This window comes from Montipora capricornis, chromosome 10, assembly GCF_036669925.1.
Source record: "Montipora capricornis isolate CH-2021 chromosome 10, ASM3666992v2, whole genome shotgun sequence".
In the NCBI taxonomy this organism is placed as follows: domain Eukaryota; kingdom Metazoa; phylum Cnidaria; class Anthozoa; order Scleractinia; family Acroporidae; genus Montipora; species Montipora capricornis.
The window spans coordinates 25,334,306-25,357,026 of NC_090892.1; positions in this window are offsets into that span (position 1 = coordinate 25,334,306).

Sequence of the window (22,721 nt, forward strand, 5' to 3'; positions counted from 1 at the left end):
CAAGATTCTTGTCATGAGCATCATTGCGCAGGCGTAGGCGTAACGCCAAAATGGCGAAGAGAATGGAGGATTTGTTTCACGATGGCATGCAATTTTCTTTAGCAAAATTAGGATATCCCAACCTAGAACTGAAAAAGAAACAATATGACGTGTTGGAGCGATATGTCTGGACAAAAATCTGCGCTGAATATGTTACCAACGGGCTGTGTTGTCAAGTGTTGCCTGGGATTTTCGATTAGAATTTGTTTAACGCGGAAGTGTAAAGCAGATTGTGTTGCTGCTGAATGCACTGATCCGGGATTAGTTTCAAATGTTAAAAAGACTGTCTTTGTTTTCTATCGTGGAAGATGAAGGAGAGCGAAACACCAGACTCTAAAACGAGATTCTTTCGAAAAGAATAAATCATTCTTTTAATCATAAGACTACATGCATGTCTTCTTTGAAGGATCTTTCAAGTTAGATTCTTCGTCACCAGCGAAGGTTTAGGGTTCTTTTCAAAAGGAGATGAGTTCTTTGGTTAAGAGTTTCTTTGCTGTTCTAAAGAAGTAGAGGTCTTGAGGGAAGTATCATTTTGCTACGTTTCATTATTTTGTATAAACAGAAAATGACTGTTGTCCACCAAATAATGAGAATTCTTGAATAGAGATGTATACTTCTAGTTGGATAAACATGCTGATTTTTAGAATATTCTTCCATGAACATATAATGTGCTTTCTAAATTTAGGAAATATATATACAGTTTACATACATACACAAGGCAATACATACAAGCCATAATCACAAAAACAACTCTGTTAAATTTCACTAAAATAATTAATGTTGCAGAACAAATACACATTTCTGAAACTTAAACACCTAAAAACTCTAATGATTTTGAAAAATCTATGCGGCATGAAATCAGCCAAACTATTTAGCGAATGAGACAAGTCCCTAGGAATGAAAACAGCTTGGAAGCTCAAACTAACACGAAAAAGAAATTCTCTTGAGGGATGGTGGAGATCTTAAAGTGAGTGAAATTAAATAAATGAAAAGTGTTACACAAAAACAATTTTTGTAATTAAAATCTATCACTGTCCATTTTCCTTAGATCACTTCTATCCCAACAACAAAATTTAGCCGATCTGGAACTAATTCAAAGCACACACACAAAAAAACCAGCATTAAACAGGGCTGTCATTAAATTTTCACCTGCAATATATCAAAAACAGAATCTAGTTTTCATTTCCTTCACAATGTGAGCTCAGGGTTAACATCTGGTACAGGTGAATGTCCTTTATGGCAGCCCTGTGAAAACTTTCCAGTGTGACAATTTAATTGAGCACAGTACTAGTACAAATTACTACATACCGGTAACATAACATGATTTGACATGGTATGAGTTAATTGCCTGACATGGTCATGTTCTGTACTATTTCTCGCCTGTTGTGCGACAAATCAAGAAATGGACTCAGGTATGTTTATGTGTCAGGGTTTCCATTAAGTTTGAAAGTAGAAGGGACCTTGTGACAGAGTGCGCAGGCACCCCTATATATAGTCTGGCTTTTGATCTTGAGACTTCCTTTGAGCAATGGCGGGTACTGTACTCAGTGCAAGACGGGTACTAGTACCCAGGTCCCAGATTCTAATAAAACCCTTGCATGCAGGTTAGTTCAAGCTCCTGTGGTGGTGCAACTGTTAATACATGTAATAAGAGGCTATTAACTTTAAGTTAAAAGAGTAGAGACGCCTTTCTATACAGGGCATTTTGTTTTGACGAATGCTAAATACATACTCTCAAGAAACTCAGTGCAGACATGTTGGCTTTCTTGGATACTCTAGGTTAACCATGTAATGTACCCCAAACTGAGCAGAAAGACTCTGTATGAACTTACTTCCAGAAGAACTTCATTGTCAACAATAATGAAAAGCTGTCGTTCATAATCGTCGGTCTCTGGGCACAGCACATGAACATCCCCACTTAAAACTGTTTAATTCACATAATCGTTTAAGTAACGTCAAATTCCTTTGGGAGAGCAGAGAGATGCACACCGAAAGTTCAATGAAATTACTGGTATGTATCAAGCAAAATAAAAACTGCAAAAGCCAAAACTTCTCCATGAGGTTAAGACTAGTCATCCTTAATGCACTTTATATTCCATTTTTCCAGATGATCGGAGGTCAGTACCTATCTTGAACCATCAAATTTGACAGATTGGATGTAACAATATTATATGTACATTTTATATTATCCTGAGAATGTTCATTTCCCATCATACCCCCCCAAATAATGTAATCCCTTCCTCACTGCCAAAGGCTTTCTGTAGGGTGGCGAGCACCATACAAGTTTTGAAATGGTACTTTCTCTTCAACTCTCTGACTAGCAATGCAAAAAAGCCTAAGGCTGTTGATTTTAACACTCCAAAAAGGAATGGATACTTGTCTACAAACCTTGAACCTAAACATTTCTTTTGTTGGCATAAAAAATAAATTACATTAGAAACTGTTGACAACTGTACATACCAACATGAAGAAGTCAGTCTGACTTCAAAATAGACAGTATAATTTACTGACAACTTAACCGTCAACTGACAAAATTTAAATTGAGGGGATGTGTGGAATACGTTCTCAAGTGACTAGAAATACTGCACAGTCTGCAATGCTACCTTCTCCTTTTGTTTCACAAAATTGTTAAAATTTATCGGAAATATAGGCAAATTAACATTAATTTTGGTATTTTTTTTACAACAAATGACATTTTTATGGACTTAGGAAAACACCTTTGCTTGTAAAGAAGAAAAAGTAAATTGAATTCTAGGTAAAATTGCGGAGAAAATATTTACGTTTTCTCGAAACGCTGCAAGTGCAAACCTCGTGCTCTGAACGTGAAGAAGACGCGTTGTCGTTTAGCGCCAAGCATGCGCAGTGACGCACTTTGTGAACAAATTACTTCCGGTGACGTTTTAGGCTGCATTGCGTTCTGCTTCGTAAACTCCCTATTATAAACTTTAAACGTTCATGTATTCGGATTCTTCATCTTATTACCTTTTCGGTGATATATAGTTTGCTGGAGTTTTACCGTTAATAACGGGCTTACGAAAGATTTCCTGGAAGGCACCCCAAAAGGTTAGCAGTAACCTTAACTAGAACTGTGTAATGTTGCTACGGGTACTTTAATAGCTGGTATTAAGATCAGTTAGCACTATATAAACTTAGCTTTGCGGAAGATTACATATACATTGTTTATATGCATTTATTTCTAGGGATATTGGTAAGAACAAAATAAGTCAACTTCCAGAAAAGGTTTTCTCAGAGCTCGCAAGTCTACAAAGGCTGTAAGTATATTGCCTCAACATAGTTTTAAAATATTGCACACCTATGTGCCTGGTCAATTCACAAAGATTTGTTTCGATTTGCTAATAAGTGACTCACACAGTTGTTTTTAATAAAACCTGAATAGTAATTGATAACCCCTTCCGGTCTACAATTAAATCACGGCATTTGGTAAACACTAAATGCCATTCAACTCCATCTTTGTTGTTGTTTTTGCACAACCTCTTATTTTAAATTGTAAAGAGGAAGCACATGGCTTAAAAGATGGATCACTTCTGACACTCTCCTTACTTTTTAAGTATTGGAAATGACAAGATCTCGAGTAAATTCATAATTAGCCGGTACAACTAACGTTTTCATAGTTCTTAAACAGTCCTCCTGTTTAAAAACTCATATAACATCATCAAAATTGATTAATTCCGAATAATATGGGAGAACACTTCGATTTGGACATGAAAAACCTTACTCTCCTGTCTAATTAGGACTGAGTAAGCTCTTGATGGGCAAATGTTGAGAATGAAACCGGAATAAATGATAAATTGGGATTAATTGCATTGTTCTTGCATAATTAGAACTGCGTTATGTTGCTAGGGCTACTTTAATAGCTGGTATTAAGATAAGTTAGCACTATATAAACTTAGCTTTGCGGAAGATTACATATACATTGCTTATATGCATTTATTTCTAGGGATATTGGTAACAACAAATTAAGTCAACTCCCAGAAAAGGTTTTCTCAGAGCTCACACGTCTACGAAGGCTGTAAGTATATTGCCTCAACATAGTTTTAAAATAATGCACACCTATGTGCCTGGTCAATTCACAAAGATTTGTTTGGATTTGCTAATAAGTGACTCACACAGTTGTTTTTAAAAAAACCTGAATAGTAATTGATAACCCCTTCCGGTCTACAATTAAATCACGGCATTTGGTAAACACTAAATGCCATTCAACTCCATCTTTGTTGTTGTTTTTGCACAACCTCTTATTTTAAATTGTAAAGAGGAAGCACATGGCTTAAAAGATGGATCACTTCTGACACTCTCCTTACTTTTTAAGTATTGGAAATGACAAGATCTCGAGTAAATTCATAATTAGCCGGTGAAACTAACGTTTTCATAGTTCTTAAACAGTCCTCCTGTTTAAAAACTCATATAACATCATCAAAATTGATTAATTCCGAATAATATGGGAGAACACTTCGATTTGGACATGAAAAACATTTACTCTCTTGTCTAATTGGGACTGACTAAACCCTTGATGGGCAAACGTTGAGAATGAAACCGAAATAAAGGATAAATTGGGATTAATTGCATCGTTCTTGCTTAATTAGAACTGTGTTATGTTGCTAAGGCTACTTTAATAGCTGGTATTAAGATAAGTCAGCACTATATAAACTTAGCTTTGCGGAAGATTACATATACATTGCTTATATGCATTTATTTCTAGGGATATTGGTAAGAACAAAATAAGTCAACTGCCAGAAAAGGTTTTCTCAGGGCTCACACGTCTACAAGGGCTGTAAGTATATTGCCTCAAACATAGTTTTTAAATATCGCACACCTATGTGCCTGGTCACTTCATAAAGATTTCTTTGGCTTAGTTAATAAGTGACTCACGCAGTTGTTTTTAATAAAATCTGAATAGTAATTGATTACTCATTCAGGTCTACAATTAAATCACGGCATTTAACTCCATCTTTGTTGTTGTTTTTGCACAACCTCTTATTTTAAATTGGGGGCCGCTTTTTTTAAAGAGGAAGCACATGGTTTAATTAAAAGATGGATCACTACTGAGACACTCCTTACGTTTTAAGTATTGGTAATGACAGGATCTCGAGTAAACTCGTAACTAGCAGGTACAAGTAACGTGTTCATAGTTTTTAAACAATCCTCCTTTTCAATAACTCATATAACTTACATCAAAATTGATTAATTGGGAACAATATGGGAGAACACTTCGATTTGGTCATAACAAGCCTTTCCTCTCTTGGCTAATTAAGATTGAGTAAACCCGTGATCGGGAAATGCTGGGAATGAAAACGGAATAAAGGTCTAAAACTGGGGTTAATTGCATTGTTCTTGTTTAATTGAAATTGTTTTAAGGAGGCTCGAAATAGTTTTTGCTTTTTTCAAACAAATAAACATATTCTGTCCTTAGATACAGTTAGGGTAATCATATCAAGACAAAATTTGGCCAGGGTATTAGATACTCATTATAAATTTCTCTCATTATATTTTTCTCCAAAATACTGTTACCATGGCAACGATATGAGGCATCTCTTCGAGCCTTAAAGGGGCAGTGTCATGCGATGACATGCGCAGTATATTTCACTCACAGAGCAATCTTGTTCCCACAGTCTTCATTCCCCTTGACCAGCAAGTCGGGTTACGAGAGACTCTGGGATAATCCGTTTTCGAATGACAAGATTCTTGTCATGAACACCATTGCGCAGGCGTAGGCGTAACGCCAAAATGGCGAAGAGAGTGGAGGATTTGTTTCACGATGGCATGCAATTTTCTTTGGCAAAATTAGGATATCTCAACCTAGAACTGAAAAAGAAACAATATGACGTGTGGGAGCGATATGTCTGGACAAAAATCTGCGCTGAATATGTTATCAACGGGCTGTGTTGTCAAGTGTTGCCTGGGATTTTCGATTAGAATTTGTTTAACGTGGAAGTGTAAAGCAGATTGTGTTGCTGCTGAATGCACTGATCCGGGATTAGTTTCAAATGTTAAAAAGACTGTCTTTGTTTTCTATCGTGGAAGATGAAGGAGAGCGAAACACCAGACTCTAAAACGAGATTCTTTCGAAAAGAATAAATCATTCTTTTAATCATAAGACTACATGCATGTCTTCTTTGAAGGATCTTTCAAGTTAGATTCTTCGTCACCAGCGAAGGTTTAGGGTTCTTTTCAAAAGGAGATGAGTTCTTTGGTTAAGAGTTTCCTTGCTGTTCTAAAGAAGTAGAGGTCTTGAGGGAAGTATCATTTTGCTACTTTTCATTATTTTGTATAAACAGAAAATGACTGTTGTCCACCAAATAATGAGAATTCTTGAATAGAGATGTATACTTCTAGTTGGATAAACATGTTGATTTTTAGAATATTCTTCCATGAACATATAATGTGCTTTCTAAATTTAGGAAATATATATACAGTTTACATACATACACAAGGCAATACATACAAGCCATAATCACAAAAACAACTCTGTTAAATTTCACTAAAATAATTAATGTTGCAGAACAAATACACATTTCTGAAACTTAAACACCTAAAAACTCTAATGATTTTGAAAAATCTATGCGGCATGAAATCAGCCAAACTATTTAGCGAATGAGACAAGTCCCTAGGAATGAAAACAGCTTGGAAGCTCAAACTAACACGAAAAAGAAATTCTCTTGAGGGATGGTGGAGATCTTAAAGTGAGTGAAATTAAATAAATGAAAAGTGTTACACAAAAACAATTTTTGTAATTAAAATCTATCACTGTCCATTTTCCTTAGATCACTTCTATCCCAACAACAAAATTTAGCCGATCTGGAACTAATTCAAAGCACACACACAAAAAAACCAGCATTAAACAGGGCTGTCATTAAATTTTCACCTGCAATATATCAAAAACAGAATCTAGTTTTCATTTCCTTCACAATGTGAGCTCAGGGTTAACATCTGGTACAGGTGAATGTCCTTTATGGCAGCCCTGTGAAAACTTTCCAGTGTGACAATTTAATTGAGCACAGTACTAGTACAAATTACTACATACCGGTAACATAACATGATTTGACATGGTATGAGTTAATTGCCTGACATGGTCATGTTCTGTACTATTTCTCGCCTGTTGTGCGACAAATCAAGAAATGGACTCAGGTATGTTTATGTGTCAGGGTTTCCATTAAGTTTGAAAGTAGAAGGGACCTTGTGACAGAGTGCGCAGGCACCCCTATATATAGTCTGGCTTTTGATCTTGAGACTTCCTTTGAGCAATGGCGGGTACTGTACTCAGTGCAAGACGGGTACTAGTACCCAGGTCCCAGATTCTAATAAAACCCTTGCATGCAGGTTAGTTCAAGCTCCTGTGGTGGTGCAACTGTTAATACATGTAATAAGAGGCTATTAACTTTAAGTTAAAAGAGTAGAGACACCTTTCTATACAGGGCATTTTGTTTTGACGAATGCTAAATACATACTCTCAAGAAACTCAGTGCAGACATGTTGGCTTTCTTGGATACTCTAGGTTAACCATGTAATGTACCCCAAACTGAGCAGAAAGACTCTGTATGAACTTACTTCCAGAAGAACTTCATTGTCAACAATAATGAAAAGCTGTCGTTCATAATCGTCGGTCTCTGGGCACAGCACATGAACATCCCCACTTAAAACTGTTTAATTCACATAATCGTTTAAGTAACGTCAAATTCCTTTGGGGGAGCAGAGAGATGCACACCGAAAGTTCAATGAAATTACTGGTATGTATCAAGCAAAATAAAAACTGCAAAAGCCAAAACTTCTCCATGAGGTTAAGACTAGTCATCCTTAATGCACTTTATATTCCATTTTTCCAGATGATCGGAGGTCAGTACCTATCTTGAACCATCAAATTTGACAGATTGGATGTAACAATATTATATATACATTTTATATTATCCTGAGAATGTTCATTTCCCATCATACCCCCCCAAATAATGTAATCCCTTCCTCACTGCCAAAGGCTTTCTGTAGGGTGGCGAGCACCATACAAGTTTTGAAATGGTACTTTCTCTTCAACTCTCTGACTAGCAATGCAAAAAAGCCTAAGGCTGTTGATTTTAACACTCCAAAAAGGAATGGATACTTGTCTACAAACCTTGAACCTAAACATTTCTTTTGTTGGCATAAAAAATAAATTACATTAGAAACTGTTGACAACTGTACATACCAACATGAAGAAGTCAGTCTGACTTCAAAATAGACAGTATAATTTACTGACAACTTAACCGTCAACTGACAAAATTTAAATTGAGGGGATGTGTGGAATACGTTCTCAAGTGACTAGAAATACTGCACAGTCTGCAATGCTACCTTCTCCTTTTGTTTCACAAAATTGTTAAAATTTATCGGAAATATAGGCAAATTAACATTAATTTTGGTATTTTTTTTACAACAAATGACATTTTTATGGACTTAGGAAAACACCTTTGCTTGTAAAGAAGAAAAAGTAAATTGAATTCTAGGTAAAATTGCGGAGAAAATATTTACGTTTTCTCGAAACGCTGCAAGTGCAAACCTCGTGCTCTGAACGTGAAGAAGACGCGTTGTCGTTTAGCGCCAAGCATGCGCAGTGACGCACTTTGTGAACAAATTACTTCCGGTGACGTTTTAGGCTGCATTGCGTTCTGCTTCGTAAACTCCCTATTATAAACTTTAAACGTTCATATATTCGGATTCTTCATTTTATTTCCTTTTCGGTGATATATTGTTTGTTGGAGTTTTACCGTTAATACCGCGCTTACGAAAGATTTCCTGGAAGGCACCCCAAAAGGTTAGCAGTAACCTTAACTAGAACTGTGTAATGTTGCTACGGGTACTTTAAAAGCTGGTATTAAGATTAGTTAGCACTATATAAAGTTAGCTTTGCGGACGATTACATATACATTGCTTATATGCATTTATTTCTAGGGATATTGGTAACAACAAAATAAGTCAACTTCCAGAAAAGGTTTTCTCAGAGCTCGCACGTCTACAAAGGCTGTAAGTATATTGCCTCAACATAGTTTTAAAATATTGCACACCTATGTGCCTGGTCAATTCACAAAGATTTGTTTGGATTTGCTAATAAGTGACTCACACAGTTGTTTTTAATAAAACCTGAATAGTAATTGATAACCCCTTCCGGTCTACAATTAAATCACGGCATTTGGTAAACACTAAATGCCATTCAACTCCATCTTTGTTGTTGTTTTTGCACAACCTCTTATTTTAAATTGTAAAGAGGAAGCACATGGCTTAAAAGATGGATCACTTCTGACACTCTCCTTACTTTTTAAGTATTGGAAATGACAAGATCTCGAGTAAATTCATAATTAGCCGGTGAAACTAACGTTTTCATAGTTCTTAAACAGTCCTCCTGTTTAAAAACTCATATAACATCATCAAAATTGATTAATTCCGAATAATATGGGAGAACACTTCGATTTGCACATGAAAAACCTTTACTCTCTTGTCTAATTGGGACTGACTAAACCCTTGATGGGCAAACGTTGAGAATGAAACCGAAATAAAGGATAAATTGGGATTAATTGCATCGTTCTTGCTTAATTAGAACTGTGTTATGTTGCTAAGGCTACTTTAATAGCTGGTATTAAGATAAGTCAGCACTATATAAACTTAGCTTTGCGGAAGATTACATATACATTGCTTATATGCATTTATTTCTAGGGATATTGGTAACAACAAAATAAGTCAACTGCCAGAAAAGGTTTTCTCAGGGCTCACACGTCTACAAGGACTGTAAGTATATTGCCTTAAACATAGTTTTTAATATCGCACACCTATGTGTCTTGTCACTTCATAAAGATTTCTTTCGCTTTGTTAATAAGTGACTCACACAGTTGTTTTTAACAAAATCTGAATAGCAATTGATTACTCATTCAGGTCTACAATTAAATCGCGGCATTTAACTCCATCTTTGTTGTTGTTTTTTCACAACCTCTTATTTTAAATTAGGGGCCGCTTTTTGTAAAGAGGAAGCACATTTTTTAATTAAAAGATGAATCACTACTGACACACTCCTTACTTTTTAAGTATTGGAAATGACAGGATCTCGAGTAAACTCGTAACTAGCAGGTACAAGTAACGTGTTCATAGTTTTTAAACAATCCTCCTTTTCAATAACTCATATAACTTACATCAAAATTGATTAATCGGGAACAATATGGGAGAACACTTCGATTTGGTCATGACAAGCCTTTCCTCTCTTGGCTAATTAGGATTGAGTAAACCCATCATCGGGAAATGCTGGGAATGAAAACGGAATAAAGGCTTAAAATTGGGGTTAATTGCATTGTTCTTGTTTAATTGAAATTGTTTTAAGGAGGCTCGAAATAGTATTTCCTTTTTTCAAACAAATAAACATATTCTGTCCTTAGATACAGTTAGGGTAATCATATCAAAACGAAATTTGGCCAGGGTATTAGATACTCATTATAAATTTCGCTCATTATATTTTTCTCCAAAATACTGTTACCATGGCAACGATATGAGGCATCTCTTCCAGCCTTAAAGGGGCAGTGTCATGCGATGACATGCGCAGTATATTTCACACGCAGAGCAATCTCGTTCCCACAGTCTTCGTTCCCCTTGATCAGCGGGTCGGGTTACGAGAGACTCTGGGATAATCCGTTTTCGAATGACAAGATTCTTGTCATGAGCATCATTGCGCAGGCGTAGGCGTAACGCCAAAATGGCGAAGAGAATGGAGGATTTGTTTCACGATGGCATGCAATTTTCTTTAGCAAAATTAGGATATCCCAACCTAGAACTGAAAAAGAAACAATATGACGTGTTGGAGCGATATGTCTGGACAAAAATCTGCGCTGAATATGTTACCAACGAGCTGTGTTGTCAAGTGTTGCCTGGGATTTTCGATTAGAATTTGTTTAACGTGGAAGTGTAAAGCAGATTGTGTTGCTGCTGAATGCACTGATCCGGGATTAGTTTCAAATGTTAAAAAGACTGTCTTTGTTTTCTATCGTGGAAGATGAAGGAGAGCGAAACACCAGACTCTAAAACGAGATTCTTTCGAAAAGAATAAATCATTCTTTTAATCATAAGACTACATGCATGTCTTGTTTGAAGGATCTGTTAGATTCTTCGTCACCAGCGAAGGTTTAGGGTTCTTTTCAAAAGGAGATGAGTTCTTTGGTTAAGAGTTTCTTTGCTGTTCTAAAGAAGTAGAGGTCTTGAGGGAAGTATCATTTTGCTGCTTTTCATTATTTTGTATAAACAGAAAATGACTGTTGTCCACCAAATAATGAGAATTCTTGAATAGAGATGTATACTTCTAGTTGGATAAACATGTTGATTTTTAGAATATTCTTCCATGAACATATAATGTGCTTTCTAAATTTAGGAAATATATATACAGTTTACATACATACACAAGGCAATACATACAAGCCATAATCACAAAAACAACTCTGTTAAATTTCACTAAAATAATTAATGTTGCAGAACAAATACACATTTCTGAAACTTAAACACCTAAAAACTCTAATGATTTTGAAAAATCTATGCGGCATGAAATCAGCCAAACTATTTAGCGAATGAGACAAGTCCCTAGGAATGAAAACAGCTTGGAAGCTCAAACTAACACGAAAAAGAAATTCTCTTGAGGGATGGTGGAGATCTTAAAGTGAGTGAAATTAAATAAATGAAAAGTGTTACACAAAAACAATTTTTGTAATTAAAATCTATCACTGTCCATTTTCCTTAGATCACTTCTATCCCAACAACAAAATTTAGCCGATCTGGAACTAATTCAAAGCACACACACAAAAAACCAGCATTAAACAGGGCTGTCATTAAATTTTCACCTGCAATATATCAAAAACAGAATCTAGTTTTCATTTCCTTCACAATGTGAGCTCAGGGTTAACATCTGGTACAGGTGAATGTCCTTTATGGCAGCTCTGTGAAAACTTTCCAGTGTGACAATTTAATTGACCACAGTACTAGTACAAATTACTACATACCGGTAACATAACATGATTTGACATGGTATGAGTTAATTGCCTGACATGGTCATGTTCTGTACTATTTCTCGCCTGTTGTGCGACAAATCAAGAAATGGACTCAGGTATGTTTATGTGTCAGGGTTTCCATTAAGTTTGAAAGTAGAAGGGACCTTGTGACAGAGTGCGCGGGCACCCCTATATATAGTCTGGCTTTTGATCTTGAGACCTCCTTTGAGCAATGGCGAGTACTGTACTCAGTGCAAGACAGGTGCTAGTACCCAGGTCCCAGATTCTAATAAAACCCTTGCATGCAGGTTAGTTCAAGCTCCTGTGGTGGTGCAACACAAGTAATAAGAGGCTATTAACTTTAAGCTAAAAGAGTAGAGACGCCTTTCTATACAGGGCATTTTGTTTTGACGAATGCTAAATACATACTCTCAAGAAACTCAGTGCAGACATGTTGGCTTTCTTGGATACTCTAGGTTAACCATGTAATGTACCCCAAACTGAGCAGAAAGACTCTGTATGAACTTACTTCCAGAAGAACTTCATTGTCAACAATAATGAAAAGCTGTCGTTCATAATCGTCGGTCTCTGGGCACAGCACATGAACATCCCCACTTAAAACTGTTTAATTCACATAATCGTTTAAGTAACGTCAAATTCCTTTGGGAGAGCAGAGAGATGCACACCGAAAGTTCAATGAAATTACTGGTATGTATCAAGCAAAATAAAAACTGCAAAAGCCAAAACTTCTCCATGAGGTTAAGACTAGTCATCCTTAATGCACTTTATATTCCATTTTTCCAGATGATCGGAGGTCAGTACCTATCTTGAACCATCAAATTTGACAGATTGGATGTAACAATATTATATATACATTTTATATTATCCTGAGAATGTTCATTTCCGATCTTACCCCCCCAAATAATGTAATCCCTTCCTCACTACCAAAGGCTTTCTGTAGGGTGGCGAGCACCATACAAGTTTTGAAATAGTACTTTCTCTTCAACTCTCTGACTAGCAATGCAAAAAAGCCTAAGGCTGTTGATTTTAACACTCCAAAAAGGAATGGAAACTTATCTACAACCTTGAACGTAAACATTTCTTTTGTTGACATAAAAAATATATTACATTAGAAGCTGTTGACAACTGTACATACTAACATGAAGCAGAATCTGACTTCAAAATAGACAGTATAATTTACTGACAACTTAACCGTCAACTGACAAAATTTAAATTGAGGGGATGTGTGGAATACGTTCTCAAGTGACTAGAAATACTGCACAGTCTGCAATGCTACCTTCTCCTTTTGTTTCACAAAATTGTTAAAATTTATCGGAAATATAGGCTGCTGTAAAGTTGCTCCCAAACACACTGTAAAAGCATAAAGTCTGTGTCTAGATAATGAAACTAAATGAGCCAGGTAGTTCATTGATGGCAGCACTTAGCTCTGTTTTCTGGAGAGTAACAAGGGGTGTCACTAATCCCCTTTAACCCATGGACCCCTGGGAGTGAGACTTGACAGATTTTACTCTGTCTAATGCCAGGGAGATTCTATTCGTCAACTGGGGTCATCCTAGGGCGTTTGAGGTGTCAATGGGTTAAGCAGTAAAAACTTTGTCCTTTCCATTAAATGGGATGCTAACCAATCACAGACCTTTTTACAAAGTCTATCAAACATTTGTCAGTATTAAGTTGTATGCAGGTACATATAAAAAGCAACATGGATTAAAGTTTGAGAAAACTGAGAGATGATCAAGACCAACCTCGTTCCCAGGGTCTCTTTTCTCTGCCTCCTTTGTCCTCAACGACAAAGGAGGCAGAGAAGAGAGGTTGGATAAAGATCTGGCCTCAGTTGTTCAAAAAGTGGATAGCACTACCCACCAGGCTCCAGTTGTTCAAATGATGGATAGCGGTATCAGCCGGATAAATCACTATCCAGTGGATAAGTAATAGCGGAACCAACTGCACTTTCCAGTGTACAGTCATTTGTCCGGTAGATAGCGTTATCCACCTTTAGAACAACTGGGGCCAGATAAATCACTATCCAGCAGATAAACACTACCAAAACCAATTGAGTTATCCAGTAGATAGTGATTTATCCAGTGGATAGCACTATCCACCCTTTAAACAACTGGGGCCAGAACTCATACAGTCAACCAACCTTTAAAGTCTCAAACACTTGACCACTGTGGCTTCAATAAGCAAATAATAACCGCCACTGTAATTAATACTTTGGGCTGAGCAATTACGGAAAAAAAAATCCTCATGTAGTGGTATGTTAAGGTACATGTACTTCAGAAAGAAGTACTTCATTACTCAAGAGAAAGGTGTCATTTTTGGAACTGACTTTTAAGTGCTACAAGTAATAGGCTCTAGAGGATGGTCAAGCTTTATATTACACCATTTTTTTTATTTCATCATAAACGTTAAGGACGGTGCCTACTATTGTTATTGCGCATACGTTCTACACATCTCTAGATACTCAGATTTCCTATCGCCGATGCTCACTAATACAGGGATATTTTTGCGCGGTTTAAGACTATCCGGAGAAAGTAGATCGTAGTAAGTACTCTTGGTTTCCAAAAAGAAAATTGGGGGTAACCATGCATTTTTGAGAGATACTTAAGCTTCAGTTTGAGAAAGAACGCCATACATTGCTTTGTATTTTAAAGCTTTTTACAAATATTATTCACGAATATCTTTCAAAAATGCGTGGTTACCCCCAATTTTCTTTTTGGAATTTAATAACACCTGTTAAGATCTACATTTCCTGCATAATCACACATCGGGGCAAAAATATCTTTAATTAGTAGGCACCATCCTTAAGCTAAGTATTTGCATAACAAAGTCAACAACTGAAGTTTCCAGTTTTTCTAAGTACCTAAAATGTAGGAAAAGTTCCATTGGATGTGAGATGTACATCTCATTTCATCGATTTGATTCCCTAGATCTGATCTGACCTCTTCTTCCAATGGAGGTTGAGAACAGTGCAGTGTAATGAAACCAAATGAAACGAGATTAAAATTTTCAACCTACCGAAAGGATTGCTTTGCATGCCAGAGAGACGGGCCTTCCACGATATTTTCAAAGCGTTCAACAGCACTGTCACAAGCCAAACGAGTTCTCTTTGCAAGAGAAAGAAAGAAAGAAAGAGTTACCTCTTTCTCTACCCAAAAACTCATCTGCTAAAGGTTCTCGCACCTTTCCAGGACACTCACATGTACGTAGGTAACTATACGAGAAGATCTTATGGATTCATATAAATTACAATAATATACAGCAATTTGAAGAGTCGGTGTGAATACATTTTAAAGACATAATTACTCAGTGAGAGACAATTCCATTCCATTAGATTAAATAGGTTCTCACTCTTTGCTTTGGCTCCAAACTAATCAACAAAGAAACCAATCCAAACAATCATTAACAATTATACAGCGCTCTGTAAACGCGGCGAGACCGAAATCGATTGCTCATGCTCAGACTTTCAACCAATCAAAAACTTTATCCAAACGGATTATCCCAGAGTCTCTCGTAACCCGACCCGCTGGTCAAGGGGAACGAAGACTCTGGGAACGAGATTGCTCACAGAGACGTTAATTTATTTGCTTTTTCTGTTTAAGTCTAGACTAAATACTACTTAAGAAAAGCACTAAATACATACTTATCTATTATCGATGACTTGGAGTCCAAGAAGTAATTCGAGCACAAATATGATGCCATGTTTGTTTTCTGCGTGACAGCTGAAATCAGTGGAGTGTGACCAGGAACACTGTCGCCGGTTCAAGCACTTACAGAAATGTATTTTTTTTTTCTCAGCGATAAACCAAACATACTATCAAGATTAACATGCCATTTCAAAGCTGAAGAAGAGGGCATTTATTGCCAAGAGACGACTTTGAAGTCGAAAGACGATAAGCAGAGAAAAAAATCAGCCGTGTTTTACTCACCGCTTGTAGTTTAATAATTCGTGCAACAAATAAACACAACCAGTGCATCCAGTTCCTCTCATCTAAATGCAGCTTTTTCTTCAAAATATTAATCAAATAGACATTTTAGAGCGAAGATAGTAAATGTGTTAGTAAATGTGATAGTAAATTTAAGCGACACGCTAGAAATGAAATACAAAGCTGGACTTCGATCCTTACTAATAGTGAAGCAGCTTGCGCTTCGATTACACCATACGTCGAATTTCTCATCAATTCACGTCTTAAAAGGTTTCTCTTCATTGTAGATGCTGTATTAGAATTTTGACTGCTTTTCTTTTGCTTTCTTGAGGAGACTGAATCACTGTTTGTCCGCTTCCAGCACGATGGCCGCCACGACCCGACATGGTAACAAACGATCAAAACCCGTTCCAAACAACAAAATCAAAGGAAAAAAGGAGCAAACAACAACAACGAAAATATAGAGAATTTGTTTCTGAACGGCACAGGATATTTGGCTCACTAAAGTGACCACGGATGGCTTTGATTTTGTAAGATATTCACTCCCCACACACTCCTTTGAAAAAGTTGGCAAACTTTTTCAAAAATTTTGGCATGCTGACACGCATACGCCACCGGTGACACTGACAAATAAAGATATATTGTATCTTTTGAAAAAACGGGACTGTGAAATCTTCCCATTCGGCATTACCAGATAATGCTAGAAAAATTTCTAAAATATTTAAAATTTAACAAAACCTGTAGGTGAGTTGTTCAAAAAAATAATAATAATGTGTCTGTAAATTTTTTTATATCACCCACAGAAGAAAAACGTTTGAAACTAATCTAAGCTAACATGCAAAAAATGAAAAAAATGTTCACCGTCCGGACGCAAATATATAAACGAGTAAAGTTGCAGAATCAGGAAAAATGACGGGGTTACAAGATCAGCATTTACGCATGCGTCACCCACCGCGTCACCCGTGAGTCCGCACGCGAGTGGATCGGAGTTACAGGCAAACACAGAGTTAAGTGACCTTTAAAACTTTTGTGTAGAATTTTCGTAGTTTTCCTGAATAGGAGATGTCTATTAATTATATTCCATATTGTGATGTTTACGGTTAACCAAACACTCGAAACCACTTGTCCGAACACAACATTATTTACTGAACATCTACAAACATCACGGCTACAAAAATACAAAAGTCTTAACTCATAAACCGCGTGGGTCATTTACATAAATGATTGACAAGTCTCAAAAACACTACACCTCTCCCCTTCCTGATGATGGACTTTGGAAATGAACGATTTCTTTAACCGTCCTTTTTATAATATGAAAAACGACAAACTGAAACGTGTTACAGAGTCACAAAAATCCATTGCATGCTTCTGATGTCTAGTCCTCGTGGACAAGTAGAACGTAGTTTATGAATGTCGCGGGAGGCCTTGTCTGCCTTGGTGATCGTCGCAGGCCTGCAGTAGGGCTTGAAGACCTTGTTACCTTGTCTAGTTCCTGAATTTCCAGTGGCTGGGGAATTGCTGAAACGTCTTCTTTCATCTCTTGTGTGTGGTTTCCAGTATGCTCGATGTGACTGAGGACAACTTTGAACATCGATGAGTTGCGCTTAACGGTCTTGTGTCCGTCGCTTGCGGTAATAGTCGATCCTTTTTTTTTCTTCAACTACAAGAGGCACTGGATTAAACGGGATACTAAGCTTGTTGGCCTTTGGTTGCTTGATTAAAACTGTATATCCCAGCTTGATATTGCTTTCTCTCACACCTAGCTTTTGGTCAGCATACGCCTTTATCTTCTTTTTCTGCTCTGCGTTTCTCTCTCTGCCGGGTTCTTCTGTGTCTCAACAATGGTTTGTTGGCGGACTGGTGGCGTCACTTCTGGCAGAGCGGTCTTGAGCTTCCTCTGGTTAAGTGCTTCGCATGTTGAGATGCCAGTAGTCGAGTGAGGTGTCGCCCGATACTTCCGTGGAAATTTGTTGAGCTCTTGTTTCCAGTTCTTATGCTCGATGGTCGCGGTTCTCACGCATTTTTCTAGTGTCATCATGAAACGTTCTGCTTCGCCATTTGCCCTTGGCCAGAGAGGCGTGATCTTGCGGTGTTGAAAGCCTAAATGCTCAGCAAAATTCTTCAGCTCCACGCCGTTGAAGGTTTAGCTCTTTAGCACTTCAGGAATCCCTTGTCTAGCGAAAATTGCGTCGAGCTTCGGGATTGAGGATCTCGCGGAGGTGGATGTGACAATTCCCACTTCCGGAAAACGGCTGTATTCGTCGATGACAACCATGAGATAGTCTCCAGAAGGGAGTGGTCCTAGGAAGTCCATCGCGAGTTCTTTCCACGGAGCGGTTGGTAGCGGTGTCATCCGTAGTAGTTCGAATCGCTGTGCCTTGCAAGTAGTTGCTACCTGGCATGGTAGACAGCTGTCGACTTTCTCCTTCACCATCTTGTCCACACCGGGAAACCAGACTTTCTCTCTGATGAGCTGTTTTGTCTTTACGATTCCTTGGTGTCCAACATGCGCTAGCTCTACAGCTCTCTTTCTCGGTGTGTTAGGGACTACGATCCTATTTGCCCTCAATATTGTTCCCTTGTAGACCAATAGTTCGTCCTTCACTTTCTTGTACTCTTGTACTTCGGGATCCGTCCACAATTTCAATGGCCTTGACTCCAACTTGATTTCTTGCAGTGTCATCGCTTTTGGTACAGCTTGGTTGCAAATGTAGTTAACATGTCTTCCGCGATGTTACGTTCTTCACATCCTGCGGTACTTGGGTGACGACTCATGAAATCGGCCGGGTTCTCGGCGTCCTTTCCGGGTCGGTAGATAAGCTGACAGTTATAGGGTATTAGCCTCAACTTCCATCTATCGATGCGTGCCCAGAAGCGGGTTGTGATCTGTGGCGATGGTGAACTCTGACCCATACAGGTAAAGCTGAAAATGTTCAGCAGCCCAAACTACTCCTAGCATTTCCCTCTCGGTCTGGGAGTATCTGTGCTCAACGTCGCTGAGTGCTCGGCTCGCGTAGCTGATAACTTTACCGTCTTGCACCAACAAACCTCCAAGTCCGACGGGGAGAGCGTCGACTATCACTTCGGTCTTGAGTCTCGGGTTGAAATACGACATCACATGATTCTTGGTCAGGGTGTCTTTCAACTTGTTGAATGCTTGTTGCTGCTCGTCGGCCCACTGCCAGGGCGTCTCTTGCTTGGTTAACAGTCGTAGCGGGGCAGTTATCGTAACGTAATCTGGGATGTAACGGGACACGTACTGAGCCATTCCTAGAAGTGAATTCACCTCAGTGACATTCTCTGGTTTGCTCATGTCAGTGATCGCCTTGATCTTGCCTGAGTCCGCCTTGATTCCGTTCTTGCTGAAGATATGTCCATAGAACTTTATCTCACTCTTTGAGAAGCTGCATTTTTCCTGCAGTATTTCTGAATACGATGATATCGTCAGAGATATTCTTGCATCCAGGGAGGCCTGTAAGTATTTCCTCAATTGCGTTCTGGAAAGTCTCGGACGCCTCGCAGATTCCAAACTTTAAGAGTTTGTATAGTAGAGGTCCTGCGTGTGTGCTGAATGTGGTGATGTGACGGCTCCCTGCTGCTACAACAAGTTGCAAACTTGTTTCGCCACTTTCACTAAAAAACACCCTCTCTAACTTCCAATACTCGGCGTATCTAGAATTTAAACCTTTCCCACTTCCTCTCCCCTCTCCCCCTTTCAATGTTGACTGCTTAAGTTCCCAACATTTTTTGTCTCGCTAGCAAGACTGATAAGGGGGGAAGGGGGGCTGCAGTGTGAGAGATAATAGGGAAATTAATAACGCCCCAAGAAGGTGATGTGTCTCCACTATTTTTGCAACTTGTTGTAGCTCGAGTTGGTGGTATCCAGACGAGAGGTCTAACTTGCTGAATACTGTCGCTCCGTTGAGGTCAGCAACTAGGTCGTCGATTGTAGGCATCAAGTGCTTTTCTCGCTTCACAGCCTATTCGCCTCTCGCATGTCTACACATATTCTCACTTGGCCAGAGCTCTTGGGGACTATAACAATGGGGCTCACCCAGGGCGTTGGACCTGTCACTGTCTCGATGATGTCCAGTTCTTCTAAGCGCTTCAACTCCATTTCGACATCCTTTCTGACATGGAAGGGGATGCGGTGGTACGGTTGTTGCTTGGGTTTGACGTCAGGGTCTATGTGAAACTTGATAACTTTCCTTTTACTTTGCCGATTCCTCCGAACAGACTTTCGAATTCCCTGTTCCCCGGGGGCTGGAAACGAGTCTCGTCGGTTTAACTTGATTGACGATCTTAAGCACGCCTAGCTGTTTAGCAGTGTAGAATTCCAGGAGGTTTCCTGAAGCACATTTGACAATATGCACAATTGTTTGTGTGCTGTTGGCATTGGCTGATATTTCGGCCTTGACAGTTCCCAGTAGGGGAAGGGGTGTCAGTGAGCCGTAGGAGAAAATCCTGCGCTTGTTTTTTTCTGAAGTTTTTCCTTTGTATAATTATTCCCTGAAGGTGTTCTCATCGATAAGATCAACCGATGCTCCGGAGTCAACCATCATTTCCATTTGTTTCTCGTCGATCTTGACTTGGCACATAGGTTGTTTGTCACGGCCTACTGTGTACACGTACTCATCTTCTACATCAGTGTCTCGATGCGTAATCTGGTTTGACGACTCAGGTGGGTTTGTTCTGCAAACTATGGCAAAATGGTTTAGTTTGCCACCTGAGGTGCGCTTTTTGTTCTTCGCGGGAAGCTGTCTCTATAAGGGTATATTCCACCGCAGTTCCTACAATTTCCGTCGCGCTTTCGGGATTTGTCACGGTTGCGTGACTCTTGGAGATTTTACGGGCCGCGCTGTTTGCCTTTGGGTTGCCTTAGTTTTCCCTTTTGGGGTGGTTTTACCGCGTTCACGGTTTTATCCTGATTTTCAACATCCTTCGCTTGTACTTCGCTTAATTCCAGGGCTCTACCAGCTTTCTTGAGACCAGCTAAATAGAGGTCCTCTCGCGGAGCTTTACGCCGAAGAGGGTTTGACTGGCAGTTCACGATGATTTGTCCTTTAATCTCTTTGTCTGGATTTGCGAAATCGCAGGTGTTTGCTAGGCTTCTCAGACGGGTATGGAAACTGTCTAGAGTTTTTCATCCTTTTGCTTGGCCTGACGAAAGTTGTTTCCTTTGTATGCTGTGTTCACTTGTGGAGAGAAGTAAACGGTTAGTTTTTCGACGGCTTTGTTGTAATCCTTGTCCTCGCCGACGTCTTGAAGTGTCTCGAAGATCTCGTCGACCTCTGGACCGCCGTAATGCAGCAGAAGAGCTCTTTTCTGCTTGTCATCGGTAATCCCTATTGCAATGGTTAATATCTCGAACCGTACTAGCCATTTCTTCCATCTAGGGCCTGTATTTCCATCGAGGTGAACTTTAAAACGGTGGGACGTTTGGCAGTGAAATCGCCATTGTTTTGATTTCGCGGGAGATCGCTTCGGAATTATCTTCAGAAATCTCTTTGGAAATCGCTTCGAAAATCCTGGTAGAACGCGCTCTGTGGGTTCTTTATGTGATGTTTACGGTTAAATAAACGCTTGAAACCACTTGTCCGAACACAACAGTATTTACTGAACAGACATGACTACAAAAATATAAAAGTCTTAACTCCTAGACCGCGTGGTTCATTTACATAAATGATTGACAAGTGTCAAAAGCACTACACATATATGTAGTAATTAGAAGAAAGGCGAGCTAAATTAGCGGTATTTTTTTAATCTCTGGTCACCCGTTTTGAATATGCGGGAAAAGCAGATCTCAACAAATGTTATTAAAATCCAAAAAGAAAATTGGGGGTAACCACGCATTTTTGAATGATAATTAATCAACAATATTAGCAAAAAGCTTTCAAATACAAAGCAATGTATGGCGTTCCTTTCCAAATTAAAGCTTAATTGTCTCTGAAAAATGCATGGTTACCCCCAATTTTCTTTTTGGATACCAAGAGCACTTGCTAAGTTCTGCTTTCTCCGCATAAATTTAAACCGCGCAAAAATATCCCTGCATTAGTAAGCACTACCGATAGGAAATCCGAGTATCTGGAGATGCGCAGAACGTATGCGCAATAACAATAGCAGGCACCGTCCTTAAAGTTGCTGTGGATACTCTACAAGGTATAATCGAATAGCTAAATGTAAATGCGGTATGATTGGCTATCGAAGAGAAGGTATTTAGCGCGGACTTGCACTTGTGCATGAAAGGATATATCGCTGACGTGAGTCAGACATTAGAAATTTTATGTTTTCAAAAACATTGTCTTCTTTTACAAAGCAAAAACCTGACGGAAGACCGAGAGGAGACATAAGATTTTCCATTTTTAATTTAACTTATGGCTTCCTTGAATGATTTTCTAAGAAGACGCTTACGCTTACGAGCACGAGAATCGGAGAAATTGGCAGCAGTCTATCACGAAAGTAAAAATGGGAAGGGAAGAGGAAAAAGCAAAACTTCTTCAGCAGCCGAGGAAGAGCAGGTTTCAGTTGTAGAGTACACAGAAGATAAACTAGAGGCCAGAAACTATTTCCATTAATTTTCAGTTGTCTGTTAATTCCAACGGTCTGTGTGTTGAAAAAACACACGGGTTACTCTGTTTATGATTTTTTGCTTGTTTTGCCTCCCAACGCACGTTAGCAATGGACGTTGTATTTAAAATTAAAGTCCAATTCGAGTAACTGTTAAATATTTGGCGGATAACAACTT